General features: G+C 44.1%; 1 long non-coding RNA gene across 1 annotated transcript; it reads left to right on the top strand.

The window, feature by feature from the left end:
• Positions 1 to 1,643: 1,643 nt before the first annotated feature.
• Positions 1,644 to 2,305, top strand: LOC119318556. The gene is made up of 2 exons (XR_005154156.1): positions 1,644 to 1,756; positions 1,870 to 2,305. It is a non-coding gene; the product is annotated as an uncharacterized LOC119318556 (long non-coding RNA).
• The last annotated feature ends 11,359 nt before the right edge of the window (positions 2,306 to 13,664 follow it).

Below are 13,664 nucleotides of genomic sequence, written 5' to 3'. Positions count from 1 at the left end.
TTTTCTCAAAAATCTAGACACCTTGTATCAAGGAACGAGTATTTTCTTTAAAACCTCATTCATAAATGTGAGCACTAGTACTGTTCTTTCTAGGCTAAGCACGTCTCCACCTACTACTCCCTCCGTCCTATAATATAAGAGAATCTTTAGTCTTAAAATGCTCTTATATTATAAGACGGAGGAAGTATTTATTAAATGAGCTTTTATTTACAGAACAGATGTATTTAAAATATACAGAGCATGTAGGAGCATGACCATTAATTCTTTTAATACTCCTAAGAGTATCAAGGAGTATATAATTAGATGATCTTTTAGATTAAATGCACGATTCTTGCAAATACAGCCCCGAGTCGTACTCTTCCTCACCCTAGCCATCCTTCCTAGTCTCGTAGCCAGCACCACCTCATCTCTCATCATCACTGGTTGAGGGTTCCTACTTTTTTCCTAGTTATTCTTTTGGGGTTTTCCTTCTCTTCTTTATTTTTAATTTTTTAAATTTTAATTCATGAAATTTATTAAAAATTGTCAAAAAAAATTCAAGTCCCTGAATATTTTTAAAATTCATGAATATTCTTAACATTCATGAATATTTTAAGTTTATTGAACATTTTAAAATTTACAAAGTCCATTTATAAATTCTTAATATATTTGTAATTAATGAACTTGTTAAAAATATGAGTTTCAAAATTTGAAATATATGAAAATTCCTGGTTTTTTTGAAAATCCATGAAATTTTTCTATTTTAAAAACCTTTTCAAAATAAAGTGACAACCATCTTTTTTATAAAACAATAGTGGACAAAGCGGAAAAAATGCTGAGCGAGCGAATCAAGTGACAGGTGCTACCTCGAGATGGGACAATACCAGTAGAGGAGTCACCCATCCTTAGGTTGGGCTTGTTGCGATGGTGGTCCGACAATGACCCCCATATGTTGTGATTATGTGTTTACTGCTTTCCAAGCAATGCACCACTTTGTTTTATCACGCCTGACTTGTAATGAACTTCCTAGTTTTTTGCTTTGAACTCTAGTTGTAAACCTCAAGGGCCTCAGTTTAAGGCCGGACGAAGCCTCAGTTCTAAAAAGGGATACAAGTGTTGATGAAATCGGAGGGAACCCCCTCTTTTGGCATGGAAGGGGATGATGGTTGTTCTGGTTTGGTTTCATTAATGAAATCGGAGGGAACCCCCTATTTTGTTCAAAAATAGAAGGGATACAAGTGTTGATTTCACCGTCCACCAATGCAAGAGTACACTAGAAATACTATGAAAAGCAACAATAATACCGAATTTCAGCAGACAATATTTTTTTGACGCATGGAACGTCATTCTACGGTATTTTCATAAATAAACGTAGAATATATACAAAAGAGGAATCGAGACAAGACTGAATTGGATATCTTTTCAAGCTGGCTGAATTCATTTGGCTGGAGAAGAGAACAACCCTGTCCAGATCAAACAACGACGACAGTGGTGGGAAGTAGCGGTAATGGAATAGTTGACGGACTTGAGGTCTTCGCTACGGCTGTACATGGCTGGGTGATAAGGCGTGAGAATTTGAGATGAGATGGAAGTGTGTGGACGTGGGGACGCCGTGAATGCGTTCTTAAACCCTCCCGAGCCACGAACCAGCTCACTCTCACCACCCCAGCAACACAGCAAAACTTCGCCGCAGGGCTCACTCCACCCGGTGGCTTCTGGGCGGACGACAACGGGTACGTGGCTGGCACCCCGATTATGCGAGATAATTTAGCAGAAGGTACTTCCTGTTTCAGTACTGCAACACATGCGCCTTCTTCACGTCCTTGACGATCATTGCATCGCTCGCCAAGAACTGGAATATCGAGAAGATCATGACTATTCCATTCACAGGCATTGTAGGAGTTTGTTTTCTGAGCATGGGAATTAGCTTTATCGCCGGCACGTGGAACAGCAACGCCGGCCCCACACAACTGTGGCCTGCCGTTTTTGTCCTTGCAATTAACATTGTCTACATGACGGGGGATCGGATTAAGGAAATGTTTTCCGGTATATAATCTAGTAATAGCTGTGGGGACTTCCCGAATCCGGTGCTTAAGAGATCCGCTCAGTACTATATGAATGAGTAATGGCAAAGAAGAAGCTTCGCAGACTTAATTATGCACTCATGGACTCGATGGTACTTGTAGTGAACCCTGGTATGTGTATTGTATTTGTAACTCCGTGAGAACCCAGCTTCTGGTACTCATCTTCTTTGTAACTCCTGGTTTGTATATTGTATTTGTAACTGAGTCGATGGTAATTATGCCCTCATGAGTCATTACTAACACCTATTTTGTCACTTGAAGTTGAAGTTATAATAAGTAGATTCCTCCTCTATATCTCAGTCATACCGTGGGGTCGCGGTTACGATAGATCAAGGCCCTGTTTGTTGGACTACGGCTGAACGAGACGCAGCAGAAGCTGGTAGAAGCAGGCTTGAGCTATAGAAGCTGGTAATCCAAAAAAAACATGCTTAGCACCTATTTTAGCCCAAAAATTATTTTTCGTTGCTAAGTAATTATCACCGATTTCCATTAACATATGGAGACATGCACACGTTCACTTTAATACCACATGATATATTAGTAATAACAAGGACTGCAAACTATAAGCAGTATCCCATATTACAATTAAGTTAGGACCAAAATACAAGCCTAGTCTTTAGGCACACTAGTCACCATCTTCATCTTCCTCTTCTCCGTCGTCATGTCCGATCAAAGCGTGTGCAATATCTTCATGAATGCGAGTCAGGTTGACATGCTCGGCTTATACATGAAGGCCATGAAGTGGCGTAGATTTCTCATATTGAATGTTACCCAACATATAGTTCTCATCTTGAACACACAAGTAAAACTCCTTGTCATGGAGATTACTCTCTCTTATCCAATTATGGAGCGCCATACATGCAACTATTATCTCGGTTTGCTTCGCAACTGGGTAACTTGTGACATGTTGTAGAAGACGCCATTTCATCTTGAACGCACCATTCAATGACATTCTGCAGTGAAGAATGACCATGGTTAAAGACTTCCATGTTCCACTTGGTTTACGGCTTTGTCGAAACTCCTGCAGATGGTACTTTGTTCCATTGTATGGAGCTAGATATCTGGTCGTATTGGGAATAACCCGAACCAACAAGATAGTATTTTCCTGAAAAGTACTATTCTTAATGCAAGGCAATGGAAAGAAGATAATATTATTTAGGGACCAATAATGCACAAGCTAACCTGCAGGTGGATGTGGAAATCGCTACTTTGTCAATGTATCTTTGAAAATCCTTGTGGCATGTGCGGTTCCGGGGCTTCCGGCGACTATTGATGTGAATCTCATGTCAAAGACACACACTGCCATCATGTTTTGTGTCGGATATCCATACCAACCAATATGGTTAGCAATGTCAATTGCCGGCACAACAACACGCATGTGTGTCCAATCAATTGCACCAATGCAATTGTTAAAATGAGGCCAGAATCCAGAGTTTGAAGCCCTTCATGCATAGTTGATAATTGTGGATCTCTTGGTTTGATATTATCTGAGGCTAAACATTCCAAACAATGTAACACCTCTTCAAACTTATGATGAATTGTTTTAATGGACCTCTTGAAGCGATTCTCAGCTTGACTCACTGATTGAGGGCCTCCAACCATCCACAAGAACATAGAAAGAGCTTCAATAGAACCCATTTCGCATGTGGGCTTGAAGTTGAAGACGTCAACAAGTTTGTTGTGTAGTGCATGAAAACAATCCAGTTACATTCTGAACATCTTGTAACAACACTTATGATCACTCAGGTTTTCAACAACCCATTGTTGTACAATGCATAATGGTATCCTCGTCCCCTTCTTCAAATACTTGTTAGAGTGGTTCATGACATAATACCCAACCAATAGCGGCCGATTTTGGTGTTTTGACCATTTTACTAAAGTTTAGCCGGATCTGACCCCCATCCGAAAGTATTTCGAAATCTGACCCTTTTGCTACCGGCAGGGTCGATGGCGGTAGGGTATAACAGCCTACCGCCAAGGACCTTGGTGGTAGGGGCGCACGCCCTACCAATTTTTTTTGAGTATCAAATACAGTGTGTGTACTCACCTACCGCCGAGCGCATCGGCGGTAGGGGTATACAGGCTACCGCCAGCCTATTTGGCAGTAGGCCAGCACTGCGCATACGTGGATAAGTTACATACTTCCAGGGTCCTTGGCGGTAGGCTATTATACCCTACCGCCAACGACCCTGGCGGTAGCAAAAGGGTCAGATCCCGAAATACATTCAGATGGGGGTCTGATCCTGCTAAACTTTAGCCAAAGGGTCAAAACACGAAAATCGGCCACCAATAGCATCAACTCATCTTCAATTGTTTCATCATCACTTGTATTCTCACAGGTTTCATCATCACTTGCACTCTCAACGTCTCAAGCATTGCTATAGCATCCGACTACCAATGGTGTGGTGCCAGATATTGATCAACGAATAAAAGGTTCATATGGTGCAATGTCATCAAAGAAAGTCAAGAGGGGAAGTCTAGGAAGCGTGTGTCCTAACTTCTAGCATGATTAGCTACACAAATAAACCAGTCAAGAAAAAGAGATAGATTAAGAGTGACGTCCGAGCTTTTTACGTGTTTCTTTGTAACCTCGGCGCAGCTACATGGATAACTTGAAGTTACGTTCATGCCCACCCAGCAGCAGGTCTCGTTGGTGTTCACGCCCGTCGTGTTCAGCACGCACTTCGGTGTTTCCCTGGGCCGGTGGCCGTGCCCTTGGCCTCCCTGACCGATCTCCTCGCATTGCTGTTGTGCGATGTATCCAGCAGGCTATGACCCAGTACAAAACAGCACAACCAGATACAGACATCACGGCCGCATCGAGAAGATACAGACATCACGGCCGGATCCCGGGTCCTGTCTTGCTGCTCATGTAGCATTAACGGACAGGCTGGCCGTGTAAAGCTGCATGACGATTTATAATCCAAATCTTTTTGATATGTACAATCTATGTTCTTAAACGCAATATTTTCTTCAAATATTCGTTCATAAGTGTGAATACTTGTACTCTTTCCAGGCACATCTCCACCTACTGTTTATTAAATGAGCTTTTACACTGGTAGAAAAAGAGGCTTCCGTCCAGCCCCATTAGTCGCGAAACTGTAGGAACCGCGACTAATGAAGTCTTTAGTCGCGGTTCGGCAGACGAACCGCGACCAAAGGCCTGGGCCCAGGGCGCTCGGTGGCCAGCTGGTGCACGTGAGGGGCTTTAGTCGCGGTTGGCCAGGCCAACCGCGACTAAAGGTGCGCAAAGGCCTTTAGTCGCGGTTGGCCAGGCCAACCGCGACTAAAGCTCCTCCCCTATATATACCAGTTCAGCACGCTCACTTAGCCATTTGGTGCCACTTCTCTTCACAAGCTTCACAAGGGGGTGTAGGTTTGCTTTTGGTTCCTCTTATGCACACAAGGTGTTTGATGAAATGCCCTAAGAGGGTGAAACAAACATGATATGAAGTGTTGGAGCCACACTTGAGGTTCCTCATTTATTTTTTCCTCCTCGATCGCGGTTAGCAACTTGAACCTTTCATGCATGTGTGTCATTGATAAAATATGCATGTGTGCAGTTCATTATTTAATTTATATTGTTTGTAGCTAGTTAGTTTAACAAATGCATGATGGTTAATTATATATTTTATATTATAATAATGCAGATGAATCGGCAATGGATGTACGGTAACCGACTCTCCGGCGAGTTCACTACGGGTTTGAAAGATTTCCTCGTAGTGGCTAATGCGAACAAGCAGGGGGGTTTTGTTATCTGTCCATGTGTTATCTGTAAGAATCAGAAGGGTTACTCTTCCTCAAGAGATGTTCACATGCATCTGCTTCGGCACGGTTTCATGCCAAGCTATAATTGTTGGACCAAGCATGGAGAAAGAGGGGTTATAATGGAAGAAGATGAAGAAGGGGATGATTTCATCGATGAAAGCTATCTTGCTCATTTCGGTGATACTTTCATGGAGGATGCTGAAGGTGAAGGGGAAGGTGAAGAAGAGGCACGTGATGATCCCGTTGATGATCTTGGTCGGACCATTGCTGATGCACGGAGACCAAAGAAGGGTCGTGCCAGCTACGCTCTGACCAAAGAAGAGAAGGTCATCTTTTTTGAATGCCTGAGCAGTATGAAGGTCCCGTCTGGATTCTCGTCCAATATAAAGGGAATAATAAACATGGCGGAGAAAAAGTTCCAAAACCTGAAGTCTCACGACTGCCACGTGATTATGACGCAATTGCTTCCGATTGCTTTGAGGGGGCTCCTGCCGGAAAATGTTCGAGTAGCCATTGTGAAGCTATGTGCATTCCTCAATGCAATCTCTCAGAAGGTAATCAATCCAAAAGTTCTACCACGGTTACAGAACGATGTGATCCAATGCCTTGTCAGTTTCGAGTTGGTGTTCCCGCCATCCTTCTTCAATATTATGACGCACCTCCTGGTTCACCTAGTCGAAGAGATTTTCGTTCTCGGTCCTGTATTTCTACACAATATGTTCCCCTTCGAGAGGTTCATGGGAGTATTAAAGAAATATGTTCGTAACCGTGCTAGGCCAGAAGGAAGCATCGCCAAGGGCTATGGAAATGAGGAGGTAATTGAGTTTTGTGTTGACTTTGTTCCTGACCTTAAGCCGATTGGTCTTCCTCGATCGCGGCACGAGGGGAGACTAAGTGGAAAAGGCACGATCGGAAGGAAATCAACGATATGTATGGACGGCCATTCTCTGACTGAAGCACACCACACTGTACTGACCAATTCCAGCTTGGTGGCTCCGTACTTTGAGAAACACAAGAATATTTTACGCTCGGACAACCCGGGGAAGGCTGAATCCTGGATTAGGAAGGCCCACATGGAGACTTTCGGCAGTTGGTTGAGAAAACATTTAATGAATGACAATGATGTTGTAGATCAGCTGTACATGTTGGCCAAGACACCATCTTCGACTATAACGACTTTCCAAGGGTACGAGATAAATGGGAATACATTTTACACGATCGTCCAAGATAAAAAGAGCACCAACCAAAACAGTGGTGTCCGCTTTGATGCAGCAACCGAGAATGGGCAAAAGGTCACATATTATGGTTACATAGAGGAGATATGGGAACTTGACTATGGACCCTCCTTTAAGGTCCCTTTGTTCCGGTGCAAATGGTTCAAGCTAACAGGAGGTGGGGTAAAGGTGGACGAGCAATACGGAATGACAATGGTGGATTTCAACAATCTTGGTTACCTTGACGAACCATTCGTCCTTGCCAAAGATGTCGCTCAGGTTTTTTATTTGAAGGACATGAGTAGCAAACCGAGGAAACGGAAAGATAAGAAAACGATCAGTACATCATGCGATGATCCAAAGCGCCACATTGTTCTTTCAGGGAAAAGAAACATCGTGGGAGTGGAGGACAAGACATACATGTCAGAAGATTATAATATGTTTGGTGAAATTCCACCCTTCAAAGTGAACATTGACCCAAGCATTAAGTTAAATGATGAGGATGCTCCATGGATACGGCACAATCGTAAGCAAGCAGGGACACAAGGGAAGAATTGATGTGTAATAATTTATTGTACCAAACTTTGTATTTGGTCGATGAACTGAATGATGTATCAAACCTTTTGTCAAACCTTCAAGGGGTTTTAAAATGAATTAGTTTTATTTTTCTGATTTTTTTGATATATAATTGTATTTTTAAGATTTTAAAATGAATTAGTTTTATTTTTCTGATTTTAAAAGGAAAAAGGAAGAAGAAGAAAGAAGGAAAAAGGAAGAAAAAAACAGAAGAAAAAAACAGAAGAAAAAAGGAAAAACAGAAGAAAAAAACAAACAGAAGAAAAACATAAAAAAACAGAAGAAAAAAACAGAAGAAAAAAGGAAAAAGGAAAAAAGGAAGAAAAAAAGAAAATATGCCACCTACTGGGCCACCACCGTGGAAAATAGGGTTCCCCCAGAACGATGACCCGTACGGTTACAGAAGCCGTAAGAGAAAGATGGATCGGGAAGCAGATGTTGTGGCGCGGTTGGCATCGGAAATTGATGTGATGAAGAAAACCATGAGTGTACTAGTAGCCGAAAGAGATGCAGCTCGGGTGCAGCATGAAGATCATCCAGCGGATCTCGGAAGCCAGCAGCGGAGAAGCAGCGTGGCTTCCACGGAGGCCCCACCGGCTGGTGCAGATGCACCGACGATCGAAATTACTGCACCGGAGCCTCTGGTGGTCCAAATTACTGCACCGGAGCCTCTGGTGGTCGAAATTACTTCACCGGAGCCTCCTCGCTACCCCGTGGACGATATAAAGGAGATGAAAGAATGTCATCTGTATTATCCTATCGGGAACATGTCCATGAAGGTAGCCATCGGCAGTGCTTTACCATGTTTACCTGGAGCACTCCACCACAACAACCCCATTCAAGATGGCTATGCTCGTGTCACGGTGGAGGACATAGTCCAAGGGTTTGAGGACCTGGAGATTGACATTGCTACACCTGAAGGGGAGAAAAGACTTGGAGATGTCAAGCGCCATTTCATTCTATGGCAAAAGAAGTTTATCAAGTTTCCAGGCGAGGCGCCAAGGACAACAAGTCCACCCCCCTACGGTGGTGGTGGTGGCGGTGGCGATGGTGGTGGTGGTGGTGGTGGTGGCGGTTCACCTACACCTCCATCACGTCAGCCGACGCTGCCCCCCAGTCCACAACGTCCGGCGGGTGATCAGCCGCCGCCCCCCAGTCCTCGTCCGGCGGGTGATCAGACGCCGCCCCCCAATCCACCTCCGGCAAAGAAGCAGAAGCAGTCCTGGATTATTAACCCGGACCCTTATGTACCTAAGACCACAAAGGTACCGGAGCCATCACTGAAGCCTCTCCCCACAAGGCCTTGGGAACGTAGTGCCGAGGAAGTCGACGCGGCCGCGGCTGCTGATTTGGAGAAATGGAAGGCGGACTGCAAGAAGAAAAGAGAGCCCGAGCCCAAGCCAGTATTTTCTGATGAGCAAAAGAAGTGGGCTAAGTCATTTTTGAGCACACCGTCCCAAGCCGCGAAGAATCTGCCTAACGACTATGCATGTGAACTTCGCAGGCAGGCACTCATGTTCAAGGAGAACAAAGAGCGGGAGAAGGCCGAAAGTAAAAAAAGCGGGAAACAAGTTGCCCAGCTCGGGGAACAAAGTAAACAATCGATTGCCCCGCTTATAGTGGAAGCCTTCTGTCCGGATGCCCCCGAGATCATACAAGCTGCGGCAGCACAGGGATTGACTGTAACGAGTGCCAGAGAACAAGCGGCCAACTTAGGTATTACTCTTCGTGAACTGTTAGGCCTTGATGAGGTGCCAGTGAAGGAGGTAGTAATTACATATGTCAAGAATGGGCCTCTCGTCGAGCCTGCGCAGGAAAAGGATCTACCTCCACAAATGAAAGGTCTGCTGAAATGGTACAAGGGTTACATAAAAAATAAAAACGCCAAAGAATATATTTATGCGGAAGTTAGACATGAGCATCACTTCAAACATTACTATGTACAAATTGAACTGAGTGAATTGTTCCAGCTTTTCAATCTGCGCGAGCTCGATAAATCTATCATCAGTTGCTACGTTCTGTAAGTGATTTATTAATTTCTACCCCATCTCGTTCATATTGCCTGCACTATATATATGTCCTAACTATATTGTTGTGTCCGCTATTATACATGCAGAATGAAGATTAAGGAATGCAGAGTAAGGAACATCCATGATGTTGGGTTCATTGACCCACACATCGTTAATGGACATGTGTTGGAGCGTTACCCCGCCGACGTGGAGGCAGACCTGTGGCAGTTTCTTACAAAGCAGGAACTCAAAAGTGATATTCTATTTCCTTATCATTTTGAGTGAGTGTTTCTGTCTTGAGCACATTCTCTTTTGTTTACTCCATGCATGGTATGTGGCCGGCTAATCAATGAGTTATGCATGACGTACTGTGCATGTATCGTGTCCGCAGGTTTCACTGGATTCTGCTAGTAATTAAAGTTAACACCTCAGAATGTCTCGTCCACGACTCTGTGAATATGGATCCAAAGCTTTGGGGCGGCATGAGAAGAATGCTGCAGAAGTAATTATTTTCATTCATTTGCGCTCTATATCGATCGGCCTATTTCGTTCATTTCCTAATATCAAGTAACTAATTAATAACTCTCTTGTTCATTTAATTTTCTTTGCCTCGTAGGGTTTGGAGACGGTTCGTAGATACAAAGGTCGGTGAATTCAAAAAAGAGCTAGAATTCAAAATGTTAAAGGCTAAGAATGCTGGGGATATTCAGCCACCGGAGACCAATCTATGTGGATACTATGTCTGTGAGATGATCCGGAGATACACCTCTGAGCGGGTTCCGAGTGATACCAATGCTCAGAGGAATAACCTCCGGTGGATGCTTAGTCCAGAAGCTCGCTTCCGACCACTTCAAGAGGAACTAGCTGGATGGTTCAGCAGGGAAGTCCTCCATCCTAAAGGAGAACACTATAACGAGGACGTAGAACTTTATATGCATTAAATCATGTATGGAAACTTGTTCAAAATTGTATATGGTCATCCGATGATATTGAATATATATTGTATATTCCTCTTGAATTCTTTTTGGTTCTAATTTCAAATTTATTTGAAATTGTACATTCATATGCATGTATGTAGTACCGTAGAATATATGAAACTCCTTCAAAATTAAAATAAAGCACAAAAGAAATAAAACAATACAAATTAAACAGAAAACAGGTTTAAGGGGGGGGGGGGCTAAAACCCTAAACCTGCGGCGGCCTTTAGTTGCGGTTGGCCAGAAGAACCGCGACTAAAGGTCCTCCGCCCCGACGGCCACCTGGCGCCCACGTGGACGGGCCTTTAGTCGCGGTTCTTAAGCAACCGCGACTAAAGGGGGAGGCCTTTAGTCGCGCCCGTTCGGTCGCGGTTGCGCAACCGCGACTAATGGCAGTTGCGAACCGCGACCAAAGGCCCTTTTTCCACCAATGTTATTTACAGAATAAATTTACGTATTCAAAATATACAGAGCACCTAGGAGCAAGACCATTAATTTTAATACCGAGTATATATTTGGGCGATCTTTACATTTAATCCATGATTCCCTTTCCTTTTCAACGCTCCGCTTCAGTGCATAAATTTCGACTTGCATACTGCAGTGACATACGGATCCTCGCACGAAGCTTTTTTACGCTCCTTCCAAATGCAGCCCTGCGTCGTACTCCTCCTCACCCTAGCCATCCTCCCTAGCCTCGTAGCCAGCACCACCTCATCTCTCATCAACACAACGTGCTCGAATGCTCCTAATGTGTCCTACGACCATTGTGCCAACGTGCTCTCGGCCGATCCAGCCGGTGCCTCCGCCACGGACAAGCGCGGGCTGCTCATCGCCGCCGCTCAACGAACAGTGCACAGTGTGACATCCACGGTGCATATCATGAGCGTCCTAATACAAGAGCTCAACACTTGCATCCAATATTACCAACGTATGGGTGAGTTGACGGTGGGCGCCATCGATGATCTCCGAGCAGGACGAGATGCTGGACTCATATATCCAAAGTTACGGGAGGCCTCTGATGAGCCCCTAAGGTGTGATACAGCGTTCTTTCACGGAGTCAAGAAGAATCTCATGAAGAAAGAGAACTCAGAGAACAAAAATTTGGCCCACTTAGCCAGTAGCATCACATTTCTGTTGTTCAATCGGCGTTCTTAGTAGACATGGTCGGGTACTTTACTTTGAGCATCGATCGGGAGCACATATGAATAAAGAGAGATCTCCACCGCTTCCTTACATGTCGTGTCCCTTTTTTCCTTTGCTTGTTTAATCATCAATCCTCTGCAATATATATCACCTCATCAACGTTAATACATAAATTTACTACTAGGATACTTTTTTAGTTCTTGCAGGATCCTCACAAGTCAGCAGCACAAAACTAGAATTATTCGTCAGGAAAAAAACTAGAATTATTTCATTTCCAGACAGTTACCAAATCTTCCAACACTTATTTTGCATTAATTGGATACATTTTTGTGTCACTAATTCAAAATAAATGTAGTAGATAATCCCATGGAAATCCATTTGGGTCTCAGGGACATCTAATTTTCTTTTCTTTTTTTTGTGGGAAAGAGGCATCTAATTTTCAAAGGCAAATTCTCATCAGCGTTGAGTTATAGAGGCAGTACTAAAAAAGTTCTTCAAAATGCCAAAGTCTTCTACGCAACTGTCAAAAAAAAAGGAGCATTCTTCTGTAAATAATGTGTTAAGAATCTAGCAATATTAGAGAAATTTTAATGAATCGTATATAAAAGTAGCGTGGCCAAGGGCACTTATAGTAACTTCTAGCACATATCCCTAGAAATTGCCAATGGTACAGATAGAGGGTACCGGGTAGGCCGAGGTAGGAAGGAACTTTCCCATAGTAGGAGTTTATGTTAGGTGTACCAACTTTATACCTCTAGTTGAAATCTTGTATCCGAAACAATACCTTTTCTTTAATAAAGTGACACTTCTTGCACTTAAAAGACAAGGCTCCTATCTTCATACCATAGAAAAACATTGTTAAGATTGTGCAAACATTTATCGAATAAAGTTACACAAACCGGAGAATGTAATTTAGTGGAGAGGAGGAGAGTCATGGGTGGTGATTTTACTAGGATTGTCAATATTATGCGAAATGCTTCTCAATCGAAGTTCTCTTATTATTAAGAGCATGTGTAACTAAGCACCATGTCTTTTTTTTGAACGAGCCAGCAGGGCTAGGGTTTCATTGATTAAGCAGGGAGCAGGTGACAAAGTGACAAAGGCGAAGATCCGTGGATCAAGGAGATAAACAAAAGAAGTAGAAAAAGCCTAGGTGCCTGAAGCACCCCGATGAACGGCTACTATCTCATGGAGGATCCCCGAAGGGGCTCAGAATTGATTTGTAGCCTCCCTGTTGCCAAAGCGAGAGCTCTCTCCTGATGTCTGCGATCACCGCAAGCACCGTGGCCTCCTGATTTCTAAAGACTCGATTGTTACGTTCCTGCCAGATTTTCCATAACACCATCATTATCAAAGACTTGATCCCCTTCGCGTGTGCTGGCCCCGAAGCAGAAACCATGGCTTCGGCCTTTTCCAGAGAGCTGCATTCAGTTGGCAGACACGCCATGCTGAGACCCTGGCAGTGCTGCCAAGATGACAAGCTAGACCAAACTGTCCTCGTGAACAGGCAGCTCCAGAACAGATGCGCCGAGGTTTCCAGGTTTCTGAGGCAGAGCTGGCAAAAGTAGGAGTTCGGCCAGCCCCTGCGCTGGAGACGGTCGTTGCACCATAATCGGTTCAGGTGGAGGAGCCACGCAAACATCTTGAGCTTGGCCGGGGCCCAGACATTCCAGATCATGGCATGGAACCTGGTCGTCGTGGAGCCCAGAAACTGGAGGGCGTAGGCCGAGCGCGAGCAGTACTGACCTGATCCCTCCGAGTTCCAGCGGATCTTGTCCTGATCATCATTCTGAAAGTTGAGATGTCGGCGCTGAATTAGGTGGTGCAGTTCTAGGACCTCGCTGACAAGATCAGAGTTGTTGCCATGTGCAAGGTCTAGGACCCAGCGGTCGCCGGTGATGGCTTGTGCCACCG

This window comes from Triticum dicoccoides, chromosome 6A (genome assembly GCF_002162155.2).
Source record: "Triticum dicoccoides isolate Atlit2015 ecotype Zavitan chromosome 6A, WEW_v2.0, whole genome shotgun sequence".
Taxonomy (NCBI): Eukaryota; Viridiplantae; Streptophyta; class Magnoliopsida; order Poales; family Poaceae; genus Triticum; species Triticum dicoccoides.
Note: the sequence above shows the minus strand (reverse complement) of the source record. Positions and strands in the feature narration are given on the sequence as shown.